This window comes from Vipera berus (assembly GCF_964194415.1).
Source record: "Vipera berus genome assembly, chromosome: Z".
Lineage (NCBI taxonomy): Eukaryota > Metazoa > Chordata > Lepidosauria > Squamata > Viperidae > Vipera > Vipera berus.
In genome coordinates, this window is record NC_138205.1 from 117139191 (window position 1) to 117167012 (window position 27822).

Genomic DNA, 27822 nt, shown 5'->3' on the forward strand with positions numbered 1-27822 from the left:
AACATCAATTCTTAGAATAGCTGCCCTGCTTATTTGAAAGTTATTTTATTCAGACTGAGCAAAGTGGCAATCCTGATGCACTGGTCTTGTTTCCTGCAAAGGCTGTTTGAAGGTGCCCACCAGAATTAGGAAAATTAATTCAGAAGATGATAATGTGGTACCTTTGGACATTCTTAGAGCTTAATTCTCATGAGATGGGTGTTTCTGGAGACCTATGACATAACCTTTGGAACAAATTGTACCATTAATTACTTTAATCCAGTGGTGGGATTCAGCCAGTTCGCACCAGTTCGGCAAAACCGGTAGCTAATGTTTTGTTGCCCAAGCCCAGAATGGACCTCTGGAAGCAGCATCAACACAGAGAACCCATTGTTCATATATTTGAATCCCACCACTGCTTTAATCCTCCCATAATGGTCTTCATTATGCTTAATCAACCATATCTGTCTTTCTGTACCAAGATATTAAGTTAATTGAGGGCTATGAAATTTATGAAATAATGTTTCTGATTTTTAAACTTACAAGGCCCCATTTTAACAATCTTTGGCATTGCTTTATTCGAGCATTTACCTTCACGTTTTTTATTTTTATCCTTCAAATTAAATTCAAATTAAAGCTTTTCTAAGATCATTTTGGTCAGAACAGTTCTGCTGGTTCTTGTTCGGTTCAGTTTATTTTAGGCCAGCAAGTTCCTCTAAATAAGTCATTGTGTTTCCAGTTACTAACAGTTGTACAGTTGGTCATTTGATTTGCAATATTCTTATTTCACTATCTTGTCTTTTTCCATGGATTATAAGGTTAAATAAGAAAACCAGTCTTGACTCTGAGGTTCCATTAAAATTTTCACAGCTTGGAGACACATAGGTCTAACTCTACTTTGCAATGCGCATCATTATCAATAGACCTGGAAATTGCTCTGTCACATCCCTAACCCCTGCTCTTCTGGATAACACATTTAATGAATTGAAGCATTTGGTTGGTGCACATTTGTTTCACCTTTTCAAAACTGTGAACCACTAGAAGACTCCTGTCTTCTTATTTGGTATAATTGGACTAGATGACCGCCAAGGTCCCTTCCAACTTTTATTATATAAAACTTTTATTCATAAAACATAAAACTCAGTCAACTGAACACTCAAATTGACTGGCACTAATGGTTGACACGGGCTGCTGACGGCATCCTAGGTATCAACCAGGTATCTCCTTAAAATGTAAGATGTTCCGACTAGTGCTGTTTTTTGTAGCTTTGCTGGAGTTATTGCAGGAAGTTGCAATTTCTTGATGTGTTTTGTAAAGTTTTTGGACGTAGTTCCCAGTGCCCCGATGACAATGGGTATCACTGTTACGCGTTTCATCCATAATCGCGCAGTTTCGATGGCCAGGTTGCGGTATTTTGTAATTTTTCCCAGTTCTTTTTCTTCGACTCTGGCATCTCATGGTACAGCAATATCAATCAGCTGTATGCTTCGGTTTTCTACAACTGTGATATCTGGCGTGTTGTGTTCCAAATGATGATCTGTCTGTATTCGGAAGTACCACAAGATCTTCACCCTCTCATTCTCGACAACTTTTTCCACCCTATGTTCCCACGGCTTTTTGGACACAGGCAAGTTGTATTTTTTACCCAATGCCCAGTGGATTAGTTTAGCAACTTGGTCATGTCTAGCTTTGTAATCAGTTTGCGTGATTTTGCTGCACTCACATATTAAATGTGAAACAGTTTCAGCTTTGTTGTTGCAAAGTCAGCAATTTGGATTGTCAGTAGATTTTTGGATCTTCATTTTCATGGCATTACTTTGTAGTGCTTGTTCTTGAGCAGCCAGTATTAAGCCTTCCGTTTCTTTCTTGATGGTTCCCATCTTAAACCATGCCCATGTCAAGTTGTTATCACATTTTCCTTCAATGTTTTTCAAATGTTGTCCATGCAAAGCTTTGGTTTTCCATCTATTTAATCTATCATCCAGCTGTTTTTCCTTATATCCTGCCTTTGTTTCTGTTATTTTGATAATGCTCTCTGTTTTCACAGCCAGCAGCAATTTTTCTGTACTTTGATTCACATAGTCATTCAAACTTCATTTTTCTTCTTCTACTGTTTGGTGGATTTGCAGTAGCCCTCTGCCCCCTGTTCTTCTTGGCAGGTACAATCTGTTGATGTCACTTCGTGGATGTAGAGCATGGTGCATGTTAAAAAGTTTATGCGTTTTCCGGTCTAGGTGTTCCATTTCGGCCAATGTCCAGTTGATAATTCCAGCTGGGTAGCGTATCACTGGGTCTGCCCATGTAGTAATGGCTTTAATTATATTTCCATCATTCAGTTTTGATTTTAGTATTTTGCAGACTCTTCTGAAGTATTCCTTTTGTGTTGACTCTTTGACTTTTCCATTCAAGATGTTATCTACTCCCAATATTCCTAGGTATTTGTAACCATCATCCTTTGCTAGTGCTTTCATAATACTTCCGTTTCCCAGTTCTATTCCTTCTATTTTTCCTATTTTTCCTCACTACATGGATGATATAGCACATTTTCAGAGTCCAAAGTCAAATTCTGATGTCGCTGCTAAACAGATGAACTGTGTTGAGTGTTATTCAAGTTCAGTGTGGCTTTTCGCATACAGTTTTAAACCATCCATGAATAGTAGATGGTTTATCTTGCCATGCTGGCTTGAGATGTGGTAGCCCAGTTTTGTGTTTCGTGATATTATTGTCAATGGAATTAATGCGATGTTGAACAGTAGTGGTGAAAGTGAGTCCCCTTGGAAGATTCCTCATCTGATGTTGATTTCACCAATGTTCTCCCCATTTGCTGTTAGAACTGTTTCCATTTTTGCATATTTGCTTTCAAAAATGTACAGATGTTTTTGCTGATTCCAAAGTTTTCCAGACATGCATTAATCCACCTGTGGGGTAATGAGTCAAATGCTTTCTTGTAATCAATCCACGCCACATTTAAATTTGTTTTTTGTCGTTTTGCATTTTTAAGTACCATTTTGTCAATGAACAGCTAATCTTTTGTTCCTCTTGATTTTTTAAAATTTACTTTTTGTTCTGCTGGATACAAATTGTTTTCCATCAAATGATTGAATACTGAATTTCCCAGTATTCTTATAAAAAGTTTGAACATTGTTGGCAGACAAGTAATTGGGCGGTAGTTGCTTGGTTCTGTGCTCTTTTCAGGGTCTTTCATTATCAAGTATGTTCAACCAGTTGTTAACCATTCTTCACTTGTGGCATTTTGAAGCATTTCATCAAACTGACTGGCCATGCGGTGATGGAGGCTGGTGAGGTGTTTCAACTAGTATCCATGCAGCTCGTTCAGGCCAGGTGCACTCCAGTTCTTGACCTTCTTTACTTGTTTTGCAACCATATGAGTGGTTATTACAATATTCTCCATTTTGTTTTGTGTTGCTTGTTTTTGGATATCTTTGATCCAGGAGTTTTATTATGTTCCACTGGGTTTTCCCACAGATCTTTCAAAAAGTTTAAGGTTTTTTTCTTTACATGGTAGAACAGTAGTTTGGACTTTATTTTCATCAAGTGACTGATAGAAGAGGTGCTGGTTTCTTCTGAACTGGATGTTTTCACGATATTGTTTTATTCGTCCTTCATATCTTTCTTTGCTGTTGTTATTACATGCTGTTTTAGGTTTTCCATGATTTCTATTATTGTTGTTTCCTCCAGGTTATATTTTTTGTATAAACTATTTTTCAGTTTTTCATTCTTTAGTTTTCCTTCTTTCAGGTATTTCAATTTGCTGACATCTCGTAGTTTTTTTTTGTTTTATTTTCAAGTCGAATTTTCCACTTTGGTGTTCCAGTGGGTTTCTTTTTTGGCCTTTTATAACCCAATTCTGCAGTTATAATGGCGGCTGTACTGTACATTAGTTGGTTTGTTTCATACAGTGTGCTGGATGGGATGGAAGTTAAAATGTTGTTCACAGCATTTAGTAGATCTTTCACTCATTTGCTATGCACTTCACTTTTTCTTTCTGTGTTTTCTTTGATGTGGTTTTCAATCTTTTCTTTCAGCATTTTTGCTAGATTACTTAGCTTTACACTTTCAAGTTGTTGCACAGGGAAATCTTCATCCTGTGTGATGGCTTCTTCCGCTGGTTGGTCAGTTTGTTGGTCAGTTTGTTCAGGCATTGGAACAATTTCTTCAGCCTGTTCTTCATCACTGCTTGTTGTTTTCTTTTTAGCCAATGTTCCTAGATGTTGAATTTCCACCCCTGTAAAAACTTTATTATGGATGATGAAACGTCTTTGATCCATTAATCATTGTTCGATTGCGTCACTTTCCGGATGCTTTTCCTTCCACAGTTGCATCATTCTTTTTTGAAATCCTCTGGCTGTTGGTTCTGCCTGGTAGTAGCATTGGATGATTTCTCGATTTTTTTTTTTGGTTGTCCAGGTTTTGAGCTTTTGTTCCAGTCGCTTTACAGTTGTACACTCTGGTTCCCCAGCAGTAGCAACGGAGCCCTGTGGCCCATTTTTCGACAGATGTCCAGGAGCCATAGCATCTGACGTGTTCCTTGTTGACCCGGGTGACGAACGATCTGGTATGGATTTTTTAAAAAATTTCTTCTCATCATTGGTGTGCCTGAGTTGGTTCACGGTGGCTAAGCCACTACCAATCAGAAGACCGGTAATCCCTTAACCATAGGGACCACACCCAATAGCTGTCCAGGCCCAGCCACGGGCATTGTTATTATTGTTGTTGTTGTTGTTGTTGTTGTTGTTGTTGTTATTATTATTATTATTATTATTATTATTATTATTATTATTATTATTATTCTGCATTAGAGATTCAATAGCCAGTCTCCTATCCTATAGTTGTCCTCATGATTACAACCATCATACAGCCTGCTTATGACTGTCATAACTTGTGATCGTCATAAATTAGGTCACCTGTTTTTATGGCTTTTTTGTGTGTGATTGTCATTAAGTGAATGCTGCAATGAACCAATGGTATACTATGGGCTGGTTTTATAGGAAAAGGGAAGTAAATGCCAGTTAATAGCAAAACCATCATAAAACATGGTCATGTGATTATGGGATGCTGCAAAAGGCTGTAAATGCAGTTGGGTACCCATAGCTCGAAGTTGGGTCATATGACCAGAGGAGGACAAGGCCATTGAAACTTCAAATCCTAGTTGTAAGTAGCTCCAGGGATACCCACTATGTGACCAGTTGTAAGTCAAAGAGGGAGACTCTCTCCCCCTCTCTCTCTTCTTTAGCAGAGAAAATTTGCACATGTAGGCATGGAGTTGAAAATTATCCTGCAGAATATATTGACATACATTGCTTCCTTTTGTTCTTATTGAATGAGTTTCCTTCTTTCTTTGATCATTCTGAGAATTTTTATTAATTTTTATATTTGTGTTTTTAATTTTAGACCCTTTATCTGTACTGTTATTGAGAGTTTCCTTACATGCTATTATCCTTCCTCTCCCAAAGTCTGCAAATTATTACTTAATTATAGAATGGAACTGTTTCTCACAGGCTTACCTTTTGGGTTTAAATTATAGTTCTATAAATTGGATTCCACTCTGGTGAAACCCAGAATTAGAATAGAGAGAATTATTTTTGTAGATCTGAGTTTTAGATCTACAAAAAAATTACTTTTTTTTAACTTCAATTATATTGTGGTCACTGATCGTTATCAAGTTTATTCATTCAGTGCCAGATGTACACACAATATAAAATTAAATTGGCAACTAACCCAAAATATATTCAGTTATACTTGTTCTACTTAACTATTATTCTTCACTAAGTGAAGCCTAATAGGCACCCAGACAGAAATGTTTAACTTATTATATAATCGTTGAATCATTATTTGCAAGTAAGTAGCCACTGTAAAAAAAAAATCTGAGCACTGATTACTTGTAGTGAGCTTTTCAAACCAAACCAAGGATTGTAGCCCGGTTATAGCCTGGGTGGCAGGCTATTCAAAACCATTGTTGAATTTTTATATTTTTAACAAAAATCATAAACAAAATTGCTTGGGCTGAGCTTCTAATGGATTTAATGCACTATGTTTATAGAATGCACTTATCTTGGTTCCTGAATAAACCCATTTTCTGGTTTGGAATAATACATTAACCCATTGACTAACCAAATGGGTTGGATTCATCTTTCTCTCCACAATCTGGCCAACATAATATGAACCACATTTAACATGTGCTAGAAAGACAGCTGCCAAATTGAAAGCTGAGCTAGTAGACTGTATTGTGTGAACCTAATTAAAAATACTAGCATAATGTCTCTGATATTTTCTGTCATGGTCATCTGTGAAGGTGTCAAAAAATTAAGATGTTGGTGATCATTGGTGATGAAAATACATCTTTTTTACACAGCGAAAAAGGGCTTCAACCATACACTGTGGTTAACACCTTCTTCCCTGTGAATGTCCCTGCTTTGAACATAACTATCTCATTCCTCAGGATTTATTTTTCAACCCTCTGATTGTTTTTATTGTTATTTTTAATCAAGATCTACAGCTGCTTTCCAAGCTGTACTGTTTTTCTAAGTGTGCCTTAAATTATCCTCTTTGACCTATCCATTAGGGAAGTCCAGCAGCCCCTATTTATCAAATTGATTAACTTCTTTATAAGTGAAAAGCCAATCCACCCATGTCATTCTTTTTCCTCACCAGGTAGCTACATACACCTGTCGAACAAGAGACACCAGCAGTGAGTGAACATTGTTCCCTGCTAATGAGCCATAAAATTGGTGCCATTTAATGCAGATTGTATGGTTACTAGGAGTTGCAAGTGGACTGCAATGAAACCAAATACGGTAGACTAACCCAGCTAGCTGGGAATTCCTGACAAGCATTTAATTGGGGTTTAACAGGGCAGCTCTTGTTGAATTATGTGTTGATTGACAGAAGGTTCACTCCTGGATGTTAATAGGCACGCTAAATCAGTTATGAGGGCTGTAAATTAATTCAGAATTGATGGTGTCTGGCTAAAGTATAGAAACAATTAAGATTAAAACTTAGCTGCTTTCCAAGAAAACACTATCTGAGCAATGTTCTGTTATATCCGTCAAGCCTTCTTTGATACAGAACTAGTAAAATATAGTGCATGCAATGACCCAAATAAACTTGTTATTTTCATTATTTTATAATGCATCAATTTACATTTAATTTAATTGTACTATTATTTTATGATTTGTTAAAAAGAACAACGAGAGTTAAGGAAGAATAGTCTTAGCCAAATATTCAGAAGAAATTCAGCCTGCTCCAATGTTTTAAAAATCATTTACCGGTAGCTTACAGAAATCAATAGGTGAAGCTTTTCACTGTGTAGGTAAACCATATGAACTACTCAGTTTAATATTTAATCATTTCAGTTTTGAGGCTCTCATGGTGCCTTTAGATGGCTTACAATTAAAAAAAAAGAATTAAATAGAAAACAATACATATAAAAGAAAAAGAACACCACCAAGCGCAAATCTGATACATAAACACACACACACACACACACACACACACACACAGAGCATAAAAAGGACATCAACCTGCTACCTTGTAGATTTATTGGATTAGCACAACACCCATCATGGCAAAATGACATAAAGTTGACTTAAAATGTCAAACCACATCTAGGGAAATAAAAGTTGAGTTGTCTACTGAGCCATGGAGGATAATGACTGAAATCTGTCCAATTACTTATTATTTTTAATTTAACCTACCTCACACTGTTATAAAGGTAGAAAAGAGAGAGAGGAAACAAAACAAAATATTTAAGTATTTCAATTTATTGGATGAAGAATGAGTTTAAGTGATATTGTGATTAATAAAATTAAGTGCCATGTGATTTAAATGAGCATGGAACAATTTTACTTGGATGAAGATAATGAAATTTCATGCAATGAATCATAAAATTATCTTTATGGGACAACTACAGAATTTCAGAACAGAATCAGTGTTTCAGAGTGACTGCTTTTGTGGCAAAAATCTTGTGGCAATATTATCTGGTTCCAATTGAAGAAGATGTGGCATTGTTAAATTGTGGCCTAAGATTGCTTCAAGATTAGATTTTGTCAAACAAAGCAAAGAGTCAATAGTTTCTGTTAATTTTAACAGAATATTTAACAGAATAAAAGTTGGAAAGGATCTTGGAGGTCTTCTAGTCCAACCTCTTGTTCAGCCAAGAAGCCCTATACCATTTCAGACAAATGGTTGTCCAATCTCTTCCGGTGTTGGAGCATTCACAACTTCTGGAGGCAGGTTGTTCCACTGGTTAATTTTTCTGACTGTCCGGAAATTTCTCCTTAGTTCTAGGTGGCTTCTCTCTTTGGTTAGGTATCATTCGTTGCTTCCTGTCCTGCCTTCAGGTGCTTTGGAGAATAGCTTCACTCCTTCTAGCCCCTGAGATATTGGAACACTTCTATCATGTTCCCCCTCATCCTTCTCTTCATTAAACTAGGCATACCCAATTCCTGCAATTCTTCTTATGTTTTAGCCTCCAATCCCCTGATCATTCTTGTTGCTCTTCTCTGTGCTCTTTCCAGGGTCTCAACATCTTTTTTATAATTTGGTGACCAAAACTGGATGCAGTATTCTAAGTATGGTTTTACCAAGATATTATTAAATGATACGAACATTTTATGTGGTTTTGATTCTATCCCTCTATAAATGCAGTTTAGGATTGCATTGGCTTTTTTCACAGCTGCAACACACTGTTGGCTCATATTTAAGTGATTGTTCATTAGGATTCCAAGATACCTCTTGCATTGACTCAGGTAAAGGTAAAGGTAAAGGTAAAGGTTTTTCTTACCTAAATGTAGAACCTTACTTTTCTCACCACTGAATTTCATTTTGTTAGATAGGACACTGTGTGCAAGTCTGTATTTTAAGCCTGTCTTCTGGAGTGTTGGCTATTCCTGCCAACTTGCTGTCATCTGCAAATTTGATGAGTTCCCCATCTATCCCCACATCTAAATCATTGATGAAGTTATTGAAGAGTACTGAGTCTAAGACAGAGCCTTGGGATACCCCACTGCATACTTCCCTCCATGTAGATGCTCCAGTGCACCACAGGACTATTTGATAACAAAAGAATGGCTCTTTGCACCCAAATTGCAAATTTTCAGTGTTAAGATCATGAATTTGCAACGTGTATGTGTGTGCACACAGAGAGTTCTTATTTAGGGTATGCATCAGCGTTCTTCAGTCTAGTTTAGAGCAAAAACCAATTAGTGTGCTGCTTGAAGAGATATCTCACATTTCCCATAGTAGAAGCTCAGAGCTTTTTAAGAATGGAAACTGGCAATGAATTGGTAATAATGAAGCCTGGTCTGAAAAATCATGGATTATGGCTGTTCTACCCAGCCTAGTACCTTCAAGAGGGACTTTTTAAAAAAATTCTTAAACAACATGATTAAGAATTTTAGGAGATCTCCTAAAATTTCTGGTTAGCACCTCATTGGAAAAAAAATGAATTTGGAATGGTTTACTAACATCATGAACAATAATCTAGTTGTATTCTAAAGCAGTAAAATGATTGTGATTTAGCTAGATTGCTGAGGTATGTTATACTACATCTCATTTTAGAATGGAATTATTGTCAATGGATAAGCTACAACTATCAAATCTGGGCTGAAAAAATGATAGCAAACAGATACATAAAATATGAATTGTACATTCTCATCTAGAGGTTATCCAATTTTAGCAGCCAAGGTGGTCCTTGGTGTAGACTGAAGTGGGCTAGGTTTTAGAGTGGAAGAGAGTCCAATTTGAACTTTTAGAAGTGAATTGATTTGCATGCTAGGCTAAGGAACAAGTTTCTAATTTGATTGGTACCCTAATATGGCATGAGGCTTGGTACAATAAAGTTTACTTCATCTCTGGGGGAAAAATAAATGACTTTGAGACAAATTTCCCAAATAAGCTAATTGTTTATTATAGAGCTGAATCTTCTGCAATTTGTCATGTTAAAGAGATTTTTGCATTAATACTCTTTTAAAATCTTGTTGTTTAAAGTTCTCTTGTGGTCATTTGAGAATAGAACTGAATGAAGGTAAATCTTTGGGACAATTAGCTGACACAGTCCACTGTTTAAATAGCATAAAAATATGGCTTAGAGCAGGGGTAGGCAATCTCGGCTCTTTTATGTCTCATGGACTTCAACTCCCAGAATTCCTGAGTCAGCATAGCTGATTCAGGAATTCTGGGAGTTGAAGTCCATGAGTCATTAAAGAGCCGAGGTTGCCTACCGCTGGCTTAGAAGAAAAACAGCATTAATCATCTCCAGCAAGTAAAGATACTTTGCATATGGATAAAATCAAGTTCATTATATTAATTGCAGGTTTGGACATGTGATCCAAGGAGCTACTTGTGGTGATAGTGCACTATTTGTGGTGAAGAATTTGCAAGAAAAATTATATCTGCATTACATTCAAACAAATATTGAATATTTCACTTGGGTGAAATGTATCAGATACAATCCAGCATTGGCCTCAATCTGGATTTCCACAAAACTCCAGTCCCAATATAAGGCCATTCTTGGAATACTGCATCCAGTTTTGGTCATCATGATGTAAAAAAGATGTTGAGATTCTAGAAGGAGTGCAGAGAAGAGCAACAAAGATTATCAGAGGACTGGAGACTGGTTGCTGGAATTGGATATGTCTAGGTTTTGGTTTTGTTTTTTTTTAATCCCATTTATATCCTGCCCTTCTCCGAAGACTCAGGGCGGCTTACAGTCTAAGAAGCACAAATCAATGTGCTTAGCAATAGCCTTCATTCTATGAATATGCCTGCTTATTAGGGCTTTTGCCCCCCCCAGCAGCATTTTTACAAAGTCAGCTTATTGCCCCCAACAATCTGGGTCCTTATTTTACCTACCTCGGAAGGATGGAAGGCTGAGTCAACCTTGAGCCTAATTGCAGGCAGCTGGTGTTACTTAAGGAGGCATTAGCCCACTGCTCCACCAAGGCTCCATCAAGTTTAATAAAGAGAAGGATGAGGGTGACATGATAGCAGTGTTCCAATATCTCAGGGGTTGCCACAAAGAAGAGGGAGTCAAGCTATTCTCCAATGTACCTGAAGGCAGGACAAGAAGCAATGGATGGAAACTAATCAAGGAGAGAAGTGACCTGGAACTAAGAAGACATTTCCTGACAGTTAGAACAATTAATCAGTAGAACAACCTGCCTCCAGAAGTTGTGAATGCTTCATCACTGGAAGATTTAAGAGATCATTTGTCTGAAATGGTATAGGATTTTCTGCCTGAGTGGGAGGTTGGACTAGAAGACCTCCAAGGTACATTCCTATTCTATTCTGTTCTATTCTATTCTATTCTATTCTATTCTATTCTATTCTATTCTATTCTATTCTATTCTATTCTATTCTATTCTATTCTATTCTATTCCATTCCATTCCATTCCATTCCATTCCATTCCATTCCATTCCATTCCATTCCATATATATTTCAAAAGTTTGGATGTAGTGCTTTTTATTTGATTGGGAAAAAGAGAAGAATGGAAAGAATATCAATCAGATTACAAGGAAGTAAATGTGTTCTTTCCATTCAGAATGGGTTTAGCAACCAAGATAATCCCATAAGACTCAATCAGCAGATCCTCATCAATCATTCCCCCTCTAATCCTTCCATTATTTTTTTATTGAAAAGTTTTACAATACATTTTATCTTTAACAATCCCTCCCCCCCTCCCACCACCCAACCCCTCCTAACCCTCCCTAACCCTCCCCCCCTCCCCCCTCCCCCCTCCCCCCTCCCGGACTTCCCAGAGCTAAATACAAGGTATAAAAGTAAAAACTATCATAAACAACCATATGTCAACAACAATAAACTATTAAATCTATCGCACTCTAGCTCATATAAAATGACTACAAGCAATACTAATATCACATAAAAAAAACTTATACAAATGCTAAATGAAACTTTTTGGTCCCATATTTGTTCTGGATATAATCAATCCACTTTTTCCACTCCATAATATAACGTTGTTGCGAATGGTCTTTCAAATAAGCCAAAATCTTTGCCATTTCCACCAGGTCAGAAACTTTTAAAGTCCATTCTTCTATAGTCGGCAGTTCCTCCTTCTTCCAATATTGACCTACTAAAAGTCTTGCTGCCGTAATTAAGTTCAACATCAGCTTAGTGTCCACAACAGTAGTATCCGTGATTATGCCCAATAAAAACAATTGTGGACAAAACTTTATCCTTTGCTTAAATATCTTCTGCATATTCCACCAAATTTTAATCCAAAAAGCTTTAACCTTTTTGCAGGTCCACCATATATGAAAATACGTTGCGTCTTCGCCACCACATCTCCAGCATTTAGGTTGATAGTTCGGATACATACTTGCAAGCTTTTTAGGATCTAAATGCCATCTATAAAACATTTTATAAAAATTTTCTCTTAAATTTTGAGCTTGCGTAAATTTGATGTTCCTCACCCAAATCTTTTCCCAAGTGTCCATTGTGATAACTTCTTGAATATTCTGAGCCCACTTTATCATACAATCTTTAACAAGTTCTGTTTCTGAGTCAATTTTTATCAATGCAAGATATATCCATTTGATATGCGCTGGACCCTGATTTCTAATTTGCTTTACCAAATTTTCATCAGTCATTGAGAAACCAATTTTCTGGTCTTCTTTCCACCTGGCCCATAATTGACCATATTGAAACTAGGTTTGAACAATCTTCTCATCTCGTAAAAGGTTATACGGCTTCAAACACCATACATTCCTCTCCAAACTTAAGATCTCCTTATACGTAGTCACATCATGTTTGAAGCCAACATTTATGTTTTCTATTGCATGTTTCGGAATTGCCCACAGAGGTATCTTGTAGTTTAACTTATGTCTATACTTTTTCCAAACTCTCAGCAATGCCTGTCTTAAAATATGCACCTTAAACACATTATCTACCTTCTTATCATACAATAAATATGCATGCCAGCCAAATAACAAGTCGTGGCCCTCAAGATTTAATAACCTCCCTTGTGTCAAATTAATCCAATCACTTATCACTGACAACGCAGCAGCTTCATAATATAATTTAAAGTTGGGCATTTTAAGACCACCTCTTTCACGCATATCCTGCATAATCTTAAGTTTAACTCGTGGCCTTTTCCCTGCCCATACAAATTTATTGATACCCCGTTGCCATTCCTCAAAATTTGAATCTTTTTTAAGAATAGGTATCATTTGAAATAAAAATAGAAATTTAGGCAAAACATTCATTTTCACTGCTGCGATTCTTCCCAATAAAGACAATTACAATTTTCCCCAACTCTCCAATTCTTTTTGAATTTTTCCCCATAGCTTTTCATAATTATTTTTATATAACTTTGCATTTGAGGGTGACAAATACACCCCCAAATATTTAATCCTTTTAACAATCTCGAATCCAGTTAACCCTTCTAAAAGGGCCTTTTGCGATACTGTCATATTTTTGGCTAATATTTTAGTTTTTTGTACATTAACCTTAAATCCAGAAACCTTCCCATATTGCATTATTATCTCCATCAGGTCCACAACAGAATTTTCTGGCTGGGTCACCGTAACAACCAGATCGTCTGCAAACGCCCTCAGTCTATAATCCTGGTCTCTAATTTGAATACCATTAATTTTTTCCGAATTCCGTATTTTAATCAATAATATCTCCAATGTTAATACAAATAATAAAGGTGACAACGGACACCCTTGTCTTGTGCCCTTTTCAATATTGCATACTTCAGTCAAACTATTATTTACTATTATTCGGGCAGTTTGTTTTTGATATAATGCCCTAATTGGTTGTAAAAATTTATCCCCAAAATTCATTTTATCTAAAACTTTCATCAAAAATTTCCAATCCAATTGATCAAAAGCTTTTTTAGCATCTAAAAAGATCAACGCTGCAGGGATCTGGTTGTTCCTTTCCAAAAACTCCACCAAGTCAACTATATGCCTCACATTATTTTTCATTTGTCTACCACTAATAAACCCAGTTTGGTCCCCATGAATCATCTGTTGCAAAACCCTCATCAATCTATTAGCTAAAACCTTAGCAAATATCTTGTAGTCCGTATTCAAAAGTGATATTGGTCTGTAATTTCTTACTTGAGTAACATCCTGATCTTCCTTCGGAATCAAGGAAATAAAAGCAGTTCTCCAAGACGGAGGCACCCTTCCTCCCCTTTGAATTGTCTGAAACAATTACCTTAATGGCTTTATCACCTCCGATTGTAGATTTTTATAATAGACCGCAGTCAGTCCATCCGTACATGGCGCTTTATCCACCTTCAATTGCTTAATTGCTAAAAGAATTTCTTCTTCTGTTATCAATTGATTAATCTCTTCCTTTTGTTCTTGTGTAAGAACCGGGATGTTAGCATTCTTCAGATATACATCAATGTCTGTTTCATTAATCTTATCTTTAGCATATAATTTGGAATAAAAGTCCAGAAAGGCTTCCTTAATAAGATCCTGTTGATACACAACCTTGCCTTTATGTTCTATTTTATCTATGTTAGAAGCCCTTTGCTTTTTCCTTAACCGGTAGGCTAGCCATCTACCTGGTTTATTGGCATTGCAAAAAGTGTTATGCCTAGCAAACCGTAAGTTAGTTGCCACCTGATCAGCCATCAACTTATCAAATTGTCCTCTTAACAAATTAATAACCTCTTTGATCTTCACATCTGATGGATTCAAAATTAGGGCCTTTTCTTTTTCCCTAATTTCATTCTCCAATTCTTTCCTCCTGACTTCCAAGTTACGTCTGTATTTATTATTCATATATATTAACACCCCTCTCATATAAGCTTTACTAGTGTCCCAAACCATGTCCATAGAAGTATCCTTGTTCATATTATTTTCAAAAAAGTCCTTCATCTGTTTTTTACATTCTTCCACATTATTCTGATTTCTAGACAAGTTCTCATTTAAGTGCCAAGAGCGCCTATCTCTATTATTCTTATTAATCTCTAACCAGACTGGACTATGGTCAGATATAGTTCTTGGACAAATCTTTATCTTCTTAATCCTAGGAAAAAAATCATTAGTCAGTAATATAAAATCAATCCTGGAAAAAGATTGGTGCCTATCAGAAAAAAAAGTATAATCCTTTTCATGTTGATGTGTTTCTCTCCAAATGTCTCGCAATTCCAGATCATCCTTCATTTCAAAAAAAGATTTAGGCAATCTAGCATGGCTCGGGGCATGTTTAAAAGAACCACACTTATCCAGTTGTACGTCCAAGACACCATTCCAATCTCCCATAAAAATAAAAGATTTGTAATCCATCTGGGTAATCTTACTATGAAGTGATCTATAAAAGTCAGTTTGCTGTTGATTAGGAGCATACAGTCCAACCAAAAGCGTTTTTTTGCCTTCTAACAGCAAATCTATCATAAGATATCTTCCTTGTTTATCTGCTTCTATTAATTCCGCTGTCAGGGTATTCTTGACATAAATAACCACTCCATTTTTCTTATTCATTGCAGAAGCAATAAATTGTGTACCCAATCTTGAGTTCAACAGGTACTTTTGGTCCATAACCCTAATATGTGTTTCTTGCAAGCAAATAACATCAGTCTTAAATTGTTTTAAGTATTGAAAAACTTTCTTTCTCTTCTGTGGTGAGTTTAAACCATTGACATTCCAAGTTAAGAACTTAGTCGCCATCCTTGGCGTCCCGAAGCTTCTGGAGCACGCCTGCCAATACCCCCTTAAGTTCCTTAGGCCGTGCCCCTCCCACAGCTTCGCTATAGGTACGCTTTAAAGGTTCCATAACTTTCTGCTGATCTTGCTCTTGCTCTTGTCTCGCTCGTCTCGAGGCGGCACGCGTCATCCTCTGCTCTCTAGCGTCTTCCAATGAAGCTGTAATTTGATCCCCTCCAGTAACTTTCTCATCTGCCTGTGTTCCTTCAGCATCTTGAGGCTTTCCCTCGCCATTTTTCTTTGCAGATTCCAAAAGTGGTAGAGGGGTTGCTTTTAAAACTTTGCTATAAAAATCACGTGCCTGGATCACTGTGACCAAACGGTGTTTCGTACCTTCATGCATCACCACCATGCCCACTGGTATCTCCCAACTGAACTTGATGTCACGTTTCTTAAGTTCCTGTGCCAAAAAAGCAAAATCTTTCCTTCTCCTTAAAATTCTTGGAAGAATCTATTTTAAAACCAAAACTTCTTGCTCAGCAACCACAAGCTTAGTATCATAAGCAACTTGGATAACTTCATCCCTGATTGCTCTCTTTGTAAAATAAACCACCACATCTCTAGGTAGCTTCCTCTGCCTTGCAATCCATGAATTCACACAAAAGATTTTGTCTATACTTCCCTCAATTTCAGCTGCTGGCTGTCCCAGTACCACTTCCAAAGCCTCAGAGACTATCTGCTTTAGGTTTTCTTTAGGATTCTCTTTTAAGCCTCTGATTCTGATAACAAATTGCATCTGGTGGTACTGGACCAGAGTCAAGTCCCCATCCATTTTATCCATCTTATTTTCATTCTCTAAAACTTTTGCTTCTAGTCTGGAATTTTTTTGGCTAAGATCCTCCATTTTTTCGTCCAAGCATTGAATACATACAGCCACCCCTTCAAGTGCAGGCAAGATGTCTGCCCTCATTGCTGTAAACTTCTCTTCCATCTTCTCCTCCAGCTTCTCCTCCAACTTTTCCATCTTTTCATCTATAATATCTGATATTTGTTGTAAATGCTTTTCCAAAGCATCCTGTAAATCCTTAACCGTCAGTGCCGGAGCAGGTGCAGGAGGAAGTAAGGCTTGCAGCGAGGTCTGTTGCACCGGGGAAGCCCCCGCACTCCAGAGAGCTTTAGAAGTTTTAGTCGCCATCTTCCCCCACTTTCACTTGCTACGCACTTTCACTTTAAAAATCCATAAAGTCCATTGAACTAGAGAACAAAAATCCACTTCACCTTGACCTCCTGTACCGCTCTGCCTGCCTCTTCACACTCAAAAGTCTTTCCTTCTGGCAGGGGTGGTTGCTAACGCTTGGTTCTGCTCCCAAAAGCACGGAGCAGAAGCGCTGCGCAGCCCGGAGCAAACCCAGGCTTTGGGGGGGCTCGATCCTTCAGCCGCCTGATCTAAAAGCTCAGGCGGCCCCGGAGAGCTCAACCCCTACCTGGGGCCTCAACCCCTCCTCTTCTCCCGGGGAGGGGGCTTCCGAACCACTAAAACAGCTGATCGGCGCTGTTTTTAGTAGTTCAAACAAAGCCGCGGAGTGGACAACCCAGAGATGGCTGTCTTCAGCGTCGCGTCGCCACTGGAAGTCAATCCTTCCATTATTCTATAGCCATTTCTGTAAAGCATTCATTGCAGTGAAATGTTCCCTAATTAATTTAGTATTTTATCATATGCAAAGTCTATTTACTTGCTGGAGATGATTGATGCTGTTTTTCCTTTAAGCCTTATTTTTATGCTATTTAAACAGTGGACTGTGTCAGCTAATTGTCCCAAAGATTTACCTTCATTCAGTTCTATTCTCAAATGACCACAAGAGAACTTTAAACAAGATTTTAAAAGAGTATTAATGCAAAAATCTCTTTAACATGAAATATTGCAGAAGATTCAGCCCTATAATAAACAATTAGCTTACCTGGAAATTTGGTCTCAAAGTCATTTATCTTTTCACCCAGAGGTGAAATAAACTTTATTGTACCAAGGAAGAGGGAATCAACCTATTCTCCAAATCACCTGAAGGCAGGACAAGAATCAACAGATGGAAACTAAATCAAGGAGACAAACAACCTAGAACTAAGGAGAAACTTCCTGACAGTTAGAACAATTAACCAGTGGAACAACCTGCCTCCAGAAGCTGTGAATGCTCCAACACTGGAAGTTGTTAAGAAGAGACTGGACAGCCATTTGCCTGAAATGGTATATGCCTGAGTAGGGGGTTAGACTAGAAGACCTCCAAGGTCCCTTCCTTCATCATCATCATCATCATCATCAGTAGAAGAAGAAGTAGAAGTAGTAGTATTTGTAACCTGTGATTGAGAGACAAACTTGAACAATGGGCCCTATCCAATAAAATGAGTTTTAATGTGGAGAAAAGCAGTTTTACATTTAGGCAGGAAAAATCAAAGGTTCAAGTATAGATAAGGTGAGACCTGGCTCAAAAACAGCAACCGTGAGAGGGACCTTGGAGTCCTAGTGGATGATCACTTGACCATGAGCCAGAAGTGTTCAGCAGCATCCAAAAAAAAGCTAATACAGTCCTGGTTTGTATAAACAGAGGCATAGAATCAAGACCAAGAGAAGTATTAGAATGGCTTTATAAAACCCTGGTAAGACCACACTGGGAATACTGCAACCAGTTTTGGTCACCATACTACAAAAAAGTTGTTGAGACTTTGGAAAAAGTTCAGAGAAGAGCAACTAATATGATCAAAGGCCTGGAGACTAAAACATATGAAGAACGGCTGAAGGACTTGGGTTTTGCTAGTCTCAAGAAAAGAAGAAATAGGGGAGACATGAGTATTCCAGTATTTGAGGGGCTGACACAAAGAAGAGGGGATCATGTTATTCACCAAAGCACCAGAGGACAGGACAAGAAACAATGGTTGGAAACTGATCAAAGACAGAAGCAACTTTGAATGCATTAATGTTAATAAAATGCATTAATAAAAATAAATAAATAAATAATGTTAAAGATTGAACCTTTTTTCTTTTGCTCTCATTCTTGCTTTTATTTGAATAAACCTGAGATGTTCTTTCTGAATAATTTTTTTTTCTGCCAGGAAATAGGTATAGAGTGATGCTAATAAAGAAGCTTAATTATGTGAACAAAATTGAAGGAATATACCAGTCATGATCAAGGTGAGCCTATTGAAACTGGAGCATAAATAATTGACCTTCCTGGTTTGACTTTGTAATTCATTTTCCTTTTTCTTTCAAGTTCTTTGATATTTGGCAAACCTTACAATTGTAATTGCAGAATTAAATTGCCTTGCTTTGTCATTTACACCAATCATTTGGAAAAAGCATTTGAAAGGAACAATAGACATTCAGAATACATCTCTGCAAAAGAAGGACAAAGGACCTATCATCCATTACTATGAATTGCTTAGTGAAGTCAAAATTACTTTCCAAAAGCTAACTTAAGTACAAGAGGCTTGTTTATATCTGATTGATATTCCATTGCTGGCTACCTGCAAATATTTGAGGGGCCTAGGAGACATGCTAGCTCTGCCTGCTTTAGTTAAGTTATTGTGAAAACTGAGAAAGACCTTTATGTAGCTTGGATTATAAAGCAACGTTTTGAAAAGTGTTACTTGTAGGAACTACTAGAAATTTCCAGATGTATAAGTAGATGTTTTTTTCAAAATCTTTGCTACCCTCTGAGCTTGGTAGTTTTCTTACAGATATTTCATTACTAAATTAGGTAGTATCATCAATGCTAGAAGGTAGTGAAATTTGCTCTTGTTTTTATATATGACTTGCCCTGCCAGTGTTAGTGGGAGTGTTCTTCATGGTTTATTGATTAGGCTGTTGTTTCTTGTTAGTTGTTTATGTGCATTGGTAGTTCCTTGACTGGGGTATTATTTGCTCAATTGGTCTAGTTTTAATCTTGGTGTTAATCTCTGCTCATATGCAATGGTGAGATTCAGCCAGTTAGCACCAGTTCGGCAGAACTGATAGCTAATTTTTTGTTGCCCCGGCCCAGAATTGACTTCCAGAAGCGACATCCACACAGAACCAGTTGTTCACATATCTGAATCACACCACTGCTCATATGGTATGGCTGTTGATTGCTGGTGAGGAGGTGCTTCTCTTTGGGCTTTTTGAGTGATATGTAGATGTTGTTTATCTCTGTGTGCCTGTTGATTGCTGATTTGTCTGAGTGTCAAATGTTTCTTTTTTTTAATAAAAGTTTTATTTTTATTTTTTTAAATTATGGTCTTTAGTGCTTAGTAAACAACATGTTGTCTGGGTTCAAATATTTAACATTAACTTCAATATAAATCTGTTCAATACTACACAATTCAGTATTTTTTCCTTGATCTTCCTTTCTTCTCCATATTTTTTCCATTTTCCCTTCATTAGGTAAAGGTAAAGGTTCCCCCGCACATGTGTGCTAGTCATTTCCGACTCTAGGGGCCAGTGCTCATTTCCATTTCAAAGCCAAAGAGCCAGCGCTTGTCCAAGGACGTCTCCGTGGTCATGTGGCCAGCATGACTAGACGCCAAAGGCGCACGGAACGCTGTTACCTTCCCACCGTAGTGGTCCCTATTTTTCTACTTGCATTTTTACGTGCTTTCAAACTGCTAGGTTGGCAGAATCCTCCTCTTATCTTCAAATTTTCCATATCAAAAAAGAGAGAAAAATGTTATTTTAATTCTAAATCATATCTTTCATTGTAAAAGTCTGACTTTCATTATAAAAGTCTATCTAAAGGTCTTCTGTTCTTTTAATCTTATTCAAAGAAGTATTTAAACATATAATGCCCCCTCTAAAAGCTCAAATCTTGTGGTTTTTAAATCTCACTTTCTTTCTTTGCCAAGTCACTTTCCAAGCCAGGGCAATTAGATAGTCTAGGAATTTTCTTTCTATTTTTCTAAAAATTGCTTGGCATGAGGAAGACAATTTAAGTAGAGTATTATTTTTTGGGGTGCGGGATTCTGTCCATTGTATTCCTAAAATAACTATAAGTTCCTTTCTCCCTCCATTTCTCTTTTTATTCCCTGTCTCCCAAGTTGTGACATTTCCCTTAACAGCTCTATATTCCCTTTTTAAAAATCTTTTTCCTTGCCATCAGATATATTTTGCAGACCTAAGGGATAAAAAGTCTTTTGCATTTTTGTTGTTATAGCTAAGTCCAGGGCTTTTTTCCTCATAGAACGCTCAGAATGGAGTTCCGGCACCTTTTTTGGATGGAACCTTGTAGGATAGGCAAGGTGGGTTGTATGACATGTGTGAGTTCCAGCACCTTTTTCTTATACAAAAAAGCACTGGCTAAGTCTTGTAGTGTTTTGTTTGTATATAGTCATTTATATTTCCCTTCGTTTATCTCTTCCATCTCTAAATCCATTTTCTCTGTTTCATCTTCTGATTTCTGGATTATTTGTTCATACTTTGTAGTCATTATCTAGGAACTTTCTAGTTGTAGATTTAATTTGGAGATTTGCTTGTTTATATTGTCTAAATTGTTTTTAGTCTCATTATAATTTCTCTTTATGTCCTCTTTGCATTCAACAATTGTTTGGTGAATTAGTTTTAGCATAGAATATATTTCTTTCTGAAAGGTGTTTTTTTTTTTTGAGGCATCATTCCCAGAGATTAGTTTTCTGGTCTTTAAATGTATCCTTTATAATCCAATAGATTCCAAAGTATAGTTTCAGTTCTGAAAGCAATATTTTATAATAATCCCTTGTCTCAAGTATCTCAAAAATTGTCAATCAGGCAAGGTTGTAATCCACAATGTTTGAAGTGTTCAAAATGATCAACCTCTCTGAAAACAGCTCAAAAGTCTCTCCCAGCCAGATGTAGTCCAAGGTCAAAGTTTCCTTTCTCTCCCACTAGCTCTTGAAGTTAAAAGTCCAAGCTCAGTAGGTATTTATAATCCAAGAAGATCAGGACGATAAGTATGCCAAAATATTTTCCTTTATTTCCAGCTAAGATAGGAATCACCAAGCAAAGCAAATTATGGTGCTATACACAAATCCACCACTAGATGCCATTCAAAGTCCATTTTCCACTCTTAGGACAAAGGATTGATTTCTTATGTTTCACTTCAATCCTTTTTTTTCAAAGAGAAAATCTTAACAGTTATTTCAGTTCTCAAATTTATCGAAAATGTAGATTATGTTACTTCCAGCTCAATATTGAATGTTTCTATCCCCCATAAAATTAAAATGCCACTTCCATTTAGATTTGGAAGTTTTTAGCTTCTTGGGAGCCTTTCCCAGGAAATTCAATTGTAAAATAGTAAAGAAAGGATCAATATTCTCACCCAGTTCCAAACATGCTGTTTACGATATCTTAAATAGTGTTTTTTTTTTCTCCTTCAGTTGTCAGCAGCTAATGGCCAGCCACAGGAATGTAGCCGGTCTTTCCCCTTTTGGTTTGGAAGGCTTTCTTTGGATCGAATGGAAAGACTGCCATCTCTCCATGATCAACAAGGCAGCCCTCCTCTTCATCACCTCTTTGGGGTGATTTTAGGGCCCCTAGCAGGGTGAAATTGGGTGTGGAAGGCAGAGCCCTACCTTCCTACATCCCATTTTGCTGCAGCACAAACTGGAAGTCTCAAATTTTTCTTCATTAGGATGAATAAGAAATGAAATATTCATTTTTATCCATTATAACTGAATTCCTGAGTTTGATTAATTTGATATTGACGGTAGCCCTTACAGCTCAAGTAGCCCAATTCAGTGGTGGTTCAAGGGGTTTTAGTAATTCCTCCTTTCAGGATGCTTGCAATTGTACACAGGAGGCAATTTTGATTTAGACTTTGCTGTAGCTTTTTGGTTGCATTTTGGATTCTTCCATCCCAGATATGCTAGCCCCAATCTAGCCTAGCACTGTTGATGCTGACCAAATGCAGGTTTTCAGGAAGAAGTATTTCTGTCTCTATCTGAAAATCAGATTTGAAGATTGCATAGAAAGTTTTTATTAATACATGCTAAGTAACACAGTTCACAGTGTGTCATATTCACACGTTTCATCCATTCAGATAGACTGGAGGAAAGATAGCTGCCCCACACTATCACATGAGAGGAAGGGTTATGCTTTTAAACCTTAATGCACATTGTATATAGGAAAGGCATTTTAACTGTCCGTAGATGTTAAACTCCTTCCAACATCTATGGATAGTTAAAATGCCTTTTTTATTATTGTGGAAGATAATGTATGCAAAACTGCTTGATAAATGTGGTTGGTTGAAGTTCTGAGGGCTATTTTCAGAGCCATGGCACAAATGCTTAAAGAGAAGGAATTCTATCTATATTTGAAGATTTTTGTCCATACATGGGATAATAAAGGTGTGCAACATACACATGCATGATATCTATAGTCTGTCTATCTGTCTATCATCTATCTATCATCTAGCTATCTATTGGTTAGCTGTTCAATAAAATTTGAAAAGAAACGTTATTAGGCATTAATGCTTCCCCAGTATTTTTTCTGGAATTGATGTTATTTCATGCTCCACATTTGCAAACAATCTTCCTCCCACATAAGTGATAGATATTGCTAGGAATTTTTCATAGAACTCTTCCAAATGATTCTTAGGTCAATTTCTCTAAATACATTACCCTTTCAATGAATCAATAAGAAGTTTAGAAATTATGGAAACAAAACTTGGATGACACCAGAGGAAGGAAGGAAGGAGGGAGGGAGGGAGGGAGGGAGGGAAGGAAGGAAGGAAGGAAGGAAGGAAGGAAGGAAGGAAGGAAGGAGGGAAAATCACTTGGCTTTTAGTGCCATCTGGTGGCTATTACAAAACATATTCATGTTAAATAGTTCCTTATTAATGGAGGTTTATTCATTTATCTTCACATTAATGTGGATTATTTTATTATGCTCATCTGCTATACTTTATGCATTTTATAATTCTGAACAGGTTTGAACAATCTGAAGGAAAATATATAAACCCTCTGACTGCCTACATGTTGTAACAACTGGACCATCCTATTAGTAGGCCTTGTTCCTTTTTTCAGGAATCTCATTTTTGTTTGCACTATTTTATTAAAAACTATTATCCTGTGCATACTCAGCTGCTTAAGCCTTCAGGAAAGGGCTGACTGCAAAATGCCCATAGTTATGGAATCCTAAGTAAGACATCCCCACCCCACCCCCGAAGATTTTAAAAAATAGGTATAATGTTAAAGAGATGACCATGATGGGTTAGGGTTGGGGTTTTAAATACGTTTTAATTATTGTTTTAACCTTGGGCATTTATTTAATCGCTTTTAACTTTTGTATCCTGTTTTGTATTTATTGCCCTGAGTCCTTCGGGAGAAGGGTGGTATAAAAATATAATAAATAAATAAATAAATATTTGCAATGGTCTATCCCTACATTTAAGCATGACTACTTGGGAATAAGTTCAGTTGAAATAATTGATTTATTTCCAAGAAAAAATGAAGATTTCAGGGTTGTAAAAATATCGTCCATGTTGTGGCATTTTGAGTGTGATCTCTCTAGTTCCCAAACCTCTCAATGCCATAATCCTTGGTGGAGGAGTGGGCTAATGCCATAATCCTTGGTGGAGCAGTGGGCTAATGCCTCCTTAAGTAACACCAGCTGCCTACAATCAGTGCAGGTTCGCATCCCACCAGGCTCAAGGTTGACTCAGCCTTCCATCCTTCCGAGGTAGGTAAAATGAGGACCCAGATTGTTGGGGGCAATTAAGCTGACTTTGTAATAATGCCGCTTGGGGGGTGTATGAAAGCCCTAATAAGCAGGCATATACATAGAATGAAGGCTACTGCTAAGCTTGTAAGCCGCCCTGAGTCTTCGGAGAAGGGCGGGATATACGGTAAATGGAATTAAAATAAATAAAAATAAAATAATCAGATTTACTTCTGTTTTAAAAAACAGTGGAAGATGCAACACAGGTACAGTAGGGCAGACAAAGCATGAAAACCCAGTTGGTTTCTGGAAATCCCAGTCTGTACCTGGGACTTATACCTTGAAAACTATTGCTTAAAAGTCAGAATTGTTTTTCACTGAACCTTCTGCAGTTTTTCAAGGATTTCTAATTGGCTAGTCTTCATATGAATATTATTTTAGCAACTATTAAAAAAATTAAGCCAAATCAGTGGTGTTATTGCCTGGACAAAGTTGTTTACATTTTCTAGGATAGTCATAAGCTGATTTATAGTAGATCCTCTTCTTAAAATTTAATTTTGTTAAGATTTTAAACACCAGTGAATTTGGAATTTGCTCTGAAGATCTTATATGATCTGAAATTACTTAAGCCACGAGACAGTTATAATTCTTCCTCCAGTAGTACTATGCCAGTGTAATAGTCTACAGTGTCTTTATTTATAGAAATAAAGTCTGCACTTATGGAGTTCTAGAAAATTTAGGTGCAGTTGTTTCCCACTTCACTAAGTGACACTATGTAAAACTGCTGCATCTATGGACTATATCACTAGAAAAAAAAATAAAAGGTTGTTCGATATCATGGAAAGAATATACAGAGCTAGGAAACAGTAACATTAAAATAACTAAAATAAATTGCTTTGGGATTTGCAGGGGGGAGATAAATGGTTTTATATCTCGAATTTTGTTTTAGTTTTGCACATTGATTGCATATAATTCTGGAATAATTAAAATGCTGTTCTCCATCCAGAGCAAAATGATTCGGTTTTGCTCCTGGTGAATTATCATTTATAAAGAGATCTCTTGCTGTGAAGCCATCTGCCTTGTTTCTTCTTTTACAAACTCTATGCATTCAATTAATAATAAACATCTGCTGCTTCTATATACTAAATCTCTTTGATTTTATACAGACATGTGTGTGTGTGTGTGTGTGTGTGTGTGTGTGTGTGTGAGAGAGAGAGAGAGAGAGAGAGAGAGAGAGAGAGAGAGAGAGAGAGAGAGAGAGAGAGAGAGAGAGAGAGAGAGAGTATTCAGACACACAGACACATGCACGCACACACACACACACAGAGAGAGAGAGAGAGAAAGAGAGAGAGAGAGAGAGAGAGGGACCTCAATATACTACTTGACAACTCTTGATCAATCACCTAACTGAAATTATGATTTGGTGCTGAACTTGTGATTTCAGCAGACTTTGATTCTCCTGGTGACTGAACAGGAGGGAAGAAAAAATTGAATTTCCTTTTTGGTATTCCCATAGACAGCTCTGTATTCGCTCAGTGTCAGCAAAAATGGAAGAGCCTTGGTGGAGCAGTGGGCTAATGCCTCCTTAAGTAACACCAGCTGCCTGCAATTAGTGCAGGTTCACATCCCACCAGGCTCAAGGTTGACTCAGCCTTCCATCCTTCCGAGGTAGGTAAAATGAGGACCCAGATTGTTGGGGGCAATTAAGCTGACTTTGTAATAATGCCGCTTGGGGTGTGTGTGAAAGCCCTAATAAGCAGGCATATACATAGAATGAAGGCTACTGCTAAGCTTGTAAGCCGCCCTGAGTCTTCGGAGAAGGGCGGGATATAAATGGAATTTAAAAAAAAAATAAGAAAGGAGAAAGAAAGGTCTGACTAATAAAAATAGCACCAGGAATTCAGAAATGGTCGTGATATTTCCAAGAAGCCCCACAACAGCTGTAGCACCTAAGAAGGTTTTTTGGAAATGAATATATATATTCAGGATAGAGCAAAAATTGGAAAGTCAATTATAGGATAAAGAAAACATATTGAGCATATTAGTTGATTAATAATTTAACTTATAAAATTAAATCATTTTATAGCTAGAAAATGTTTTGGCTTAGATAAAATCATTTCTCATCACCTTGTAAGTGAGTGAAGTTATGCTTATTTGTCTATTCATTATTTTTATGTCCCATTTTTCTTCCAGAGAATCCATGGTGACATATAAGGACATTTTAATCTTTACAGTTATCTAGTGTGGTAGGTTGGACTTAGATATGTTTACTGTCCAACTGTCATTCCATGAACTTATTTATTAAAGATTTGGAGCCATGGTGGCGCTGTGGTTAGAATGCAGGCTAACTCACTGCTGACTGTCAGGAGTTCAACCCTGACCTGCTCAAGGTTAACTCAGCTTTCCAACTTTCTGAGGTAAAATGAGATTGTTGGGGGCCATATGCTGACTCTGTAAACTGTTTAGAGTGGGCTGTAAAGCACTGAAGTGGTATATAAGTTTTATATTTGAACTTGGATTATTCTGACTCTAATCAAATTACACAACCACTACACCAACATAGATCTCTGTAAAAATACATTTGGCATCCTTGAAGGTAAAGTATTGTTGGGAGGGAAGCAAAATGTGGAAATATTTCAATGATTTTTCAGGGTATCCAATTGAAGGCTGAAGGTTGCAAAAGCCCAATGGAAGACATCAACCATTAGACAAATCTTCTGCTTAACCCAGTTTTCCAAAGTAATGCCAACCTTTTTTGGGCAGGAGAAATAGTATTACAATATTGGGAAAAATTTCTAGACATAGAATAGACAAATGCTTGCCACCCTAATTTTTATGCCTATGGAATGTCTAAATCACACTCAGGAAGCTACATTTTTCAGAATCTCTTCTGTTCACTTACTTGGTGATGTTAGATTTTGATTAAAGTAATATTTGAGCATTTTCTCAGAGGGTTAAGCTTCCAAGGGTGTGAAGCTGATTGATTCCAATCAAAATTCTGTCCTTGTACATGGATATTCATGAGCATCTTGTTGAAAAGAATGTTGAGGGAGTTGACTGACTCCTTCTAATCAAGACCTTTTGAATTATCAATGCTCCTCAGGAACATGTTTTCTTCACTACCATATGTGATAACCATCTCCCTCTTCAAAAAATCTTCCCTGGTTGTGTGCTATGTAACCAGGTTCCTACAGCATACAATGCTAATCAGAAAAAGAATGTGTTTCCACCATGTTGACATTTGGCTGTTCAGAAAAAAAGTAAACCTTTGAATGTTGATCCAGAACAGCAGTTTCTATTTATCATTTTGCAGCGGACCATAAATCATGATCATCAACCAAAGAAATTACATGTGTTAGGAAGAAGCTCTGAGATTCCAGGACTGCTAATCATGCTTCACTTATTTGTTTGGGATTTGAAGTTTACACATCATGAAGATGCCCAAGATCAGGAGACTTAATGTAAGACACACATACATAAGATGTATACATTCCTCTTACAGCTAAACAAACATAATATTGTGGGATGCATGAATTTAGGTAGAAGAA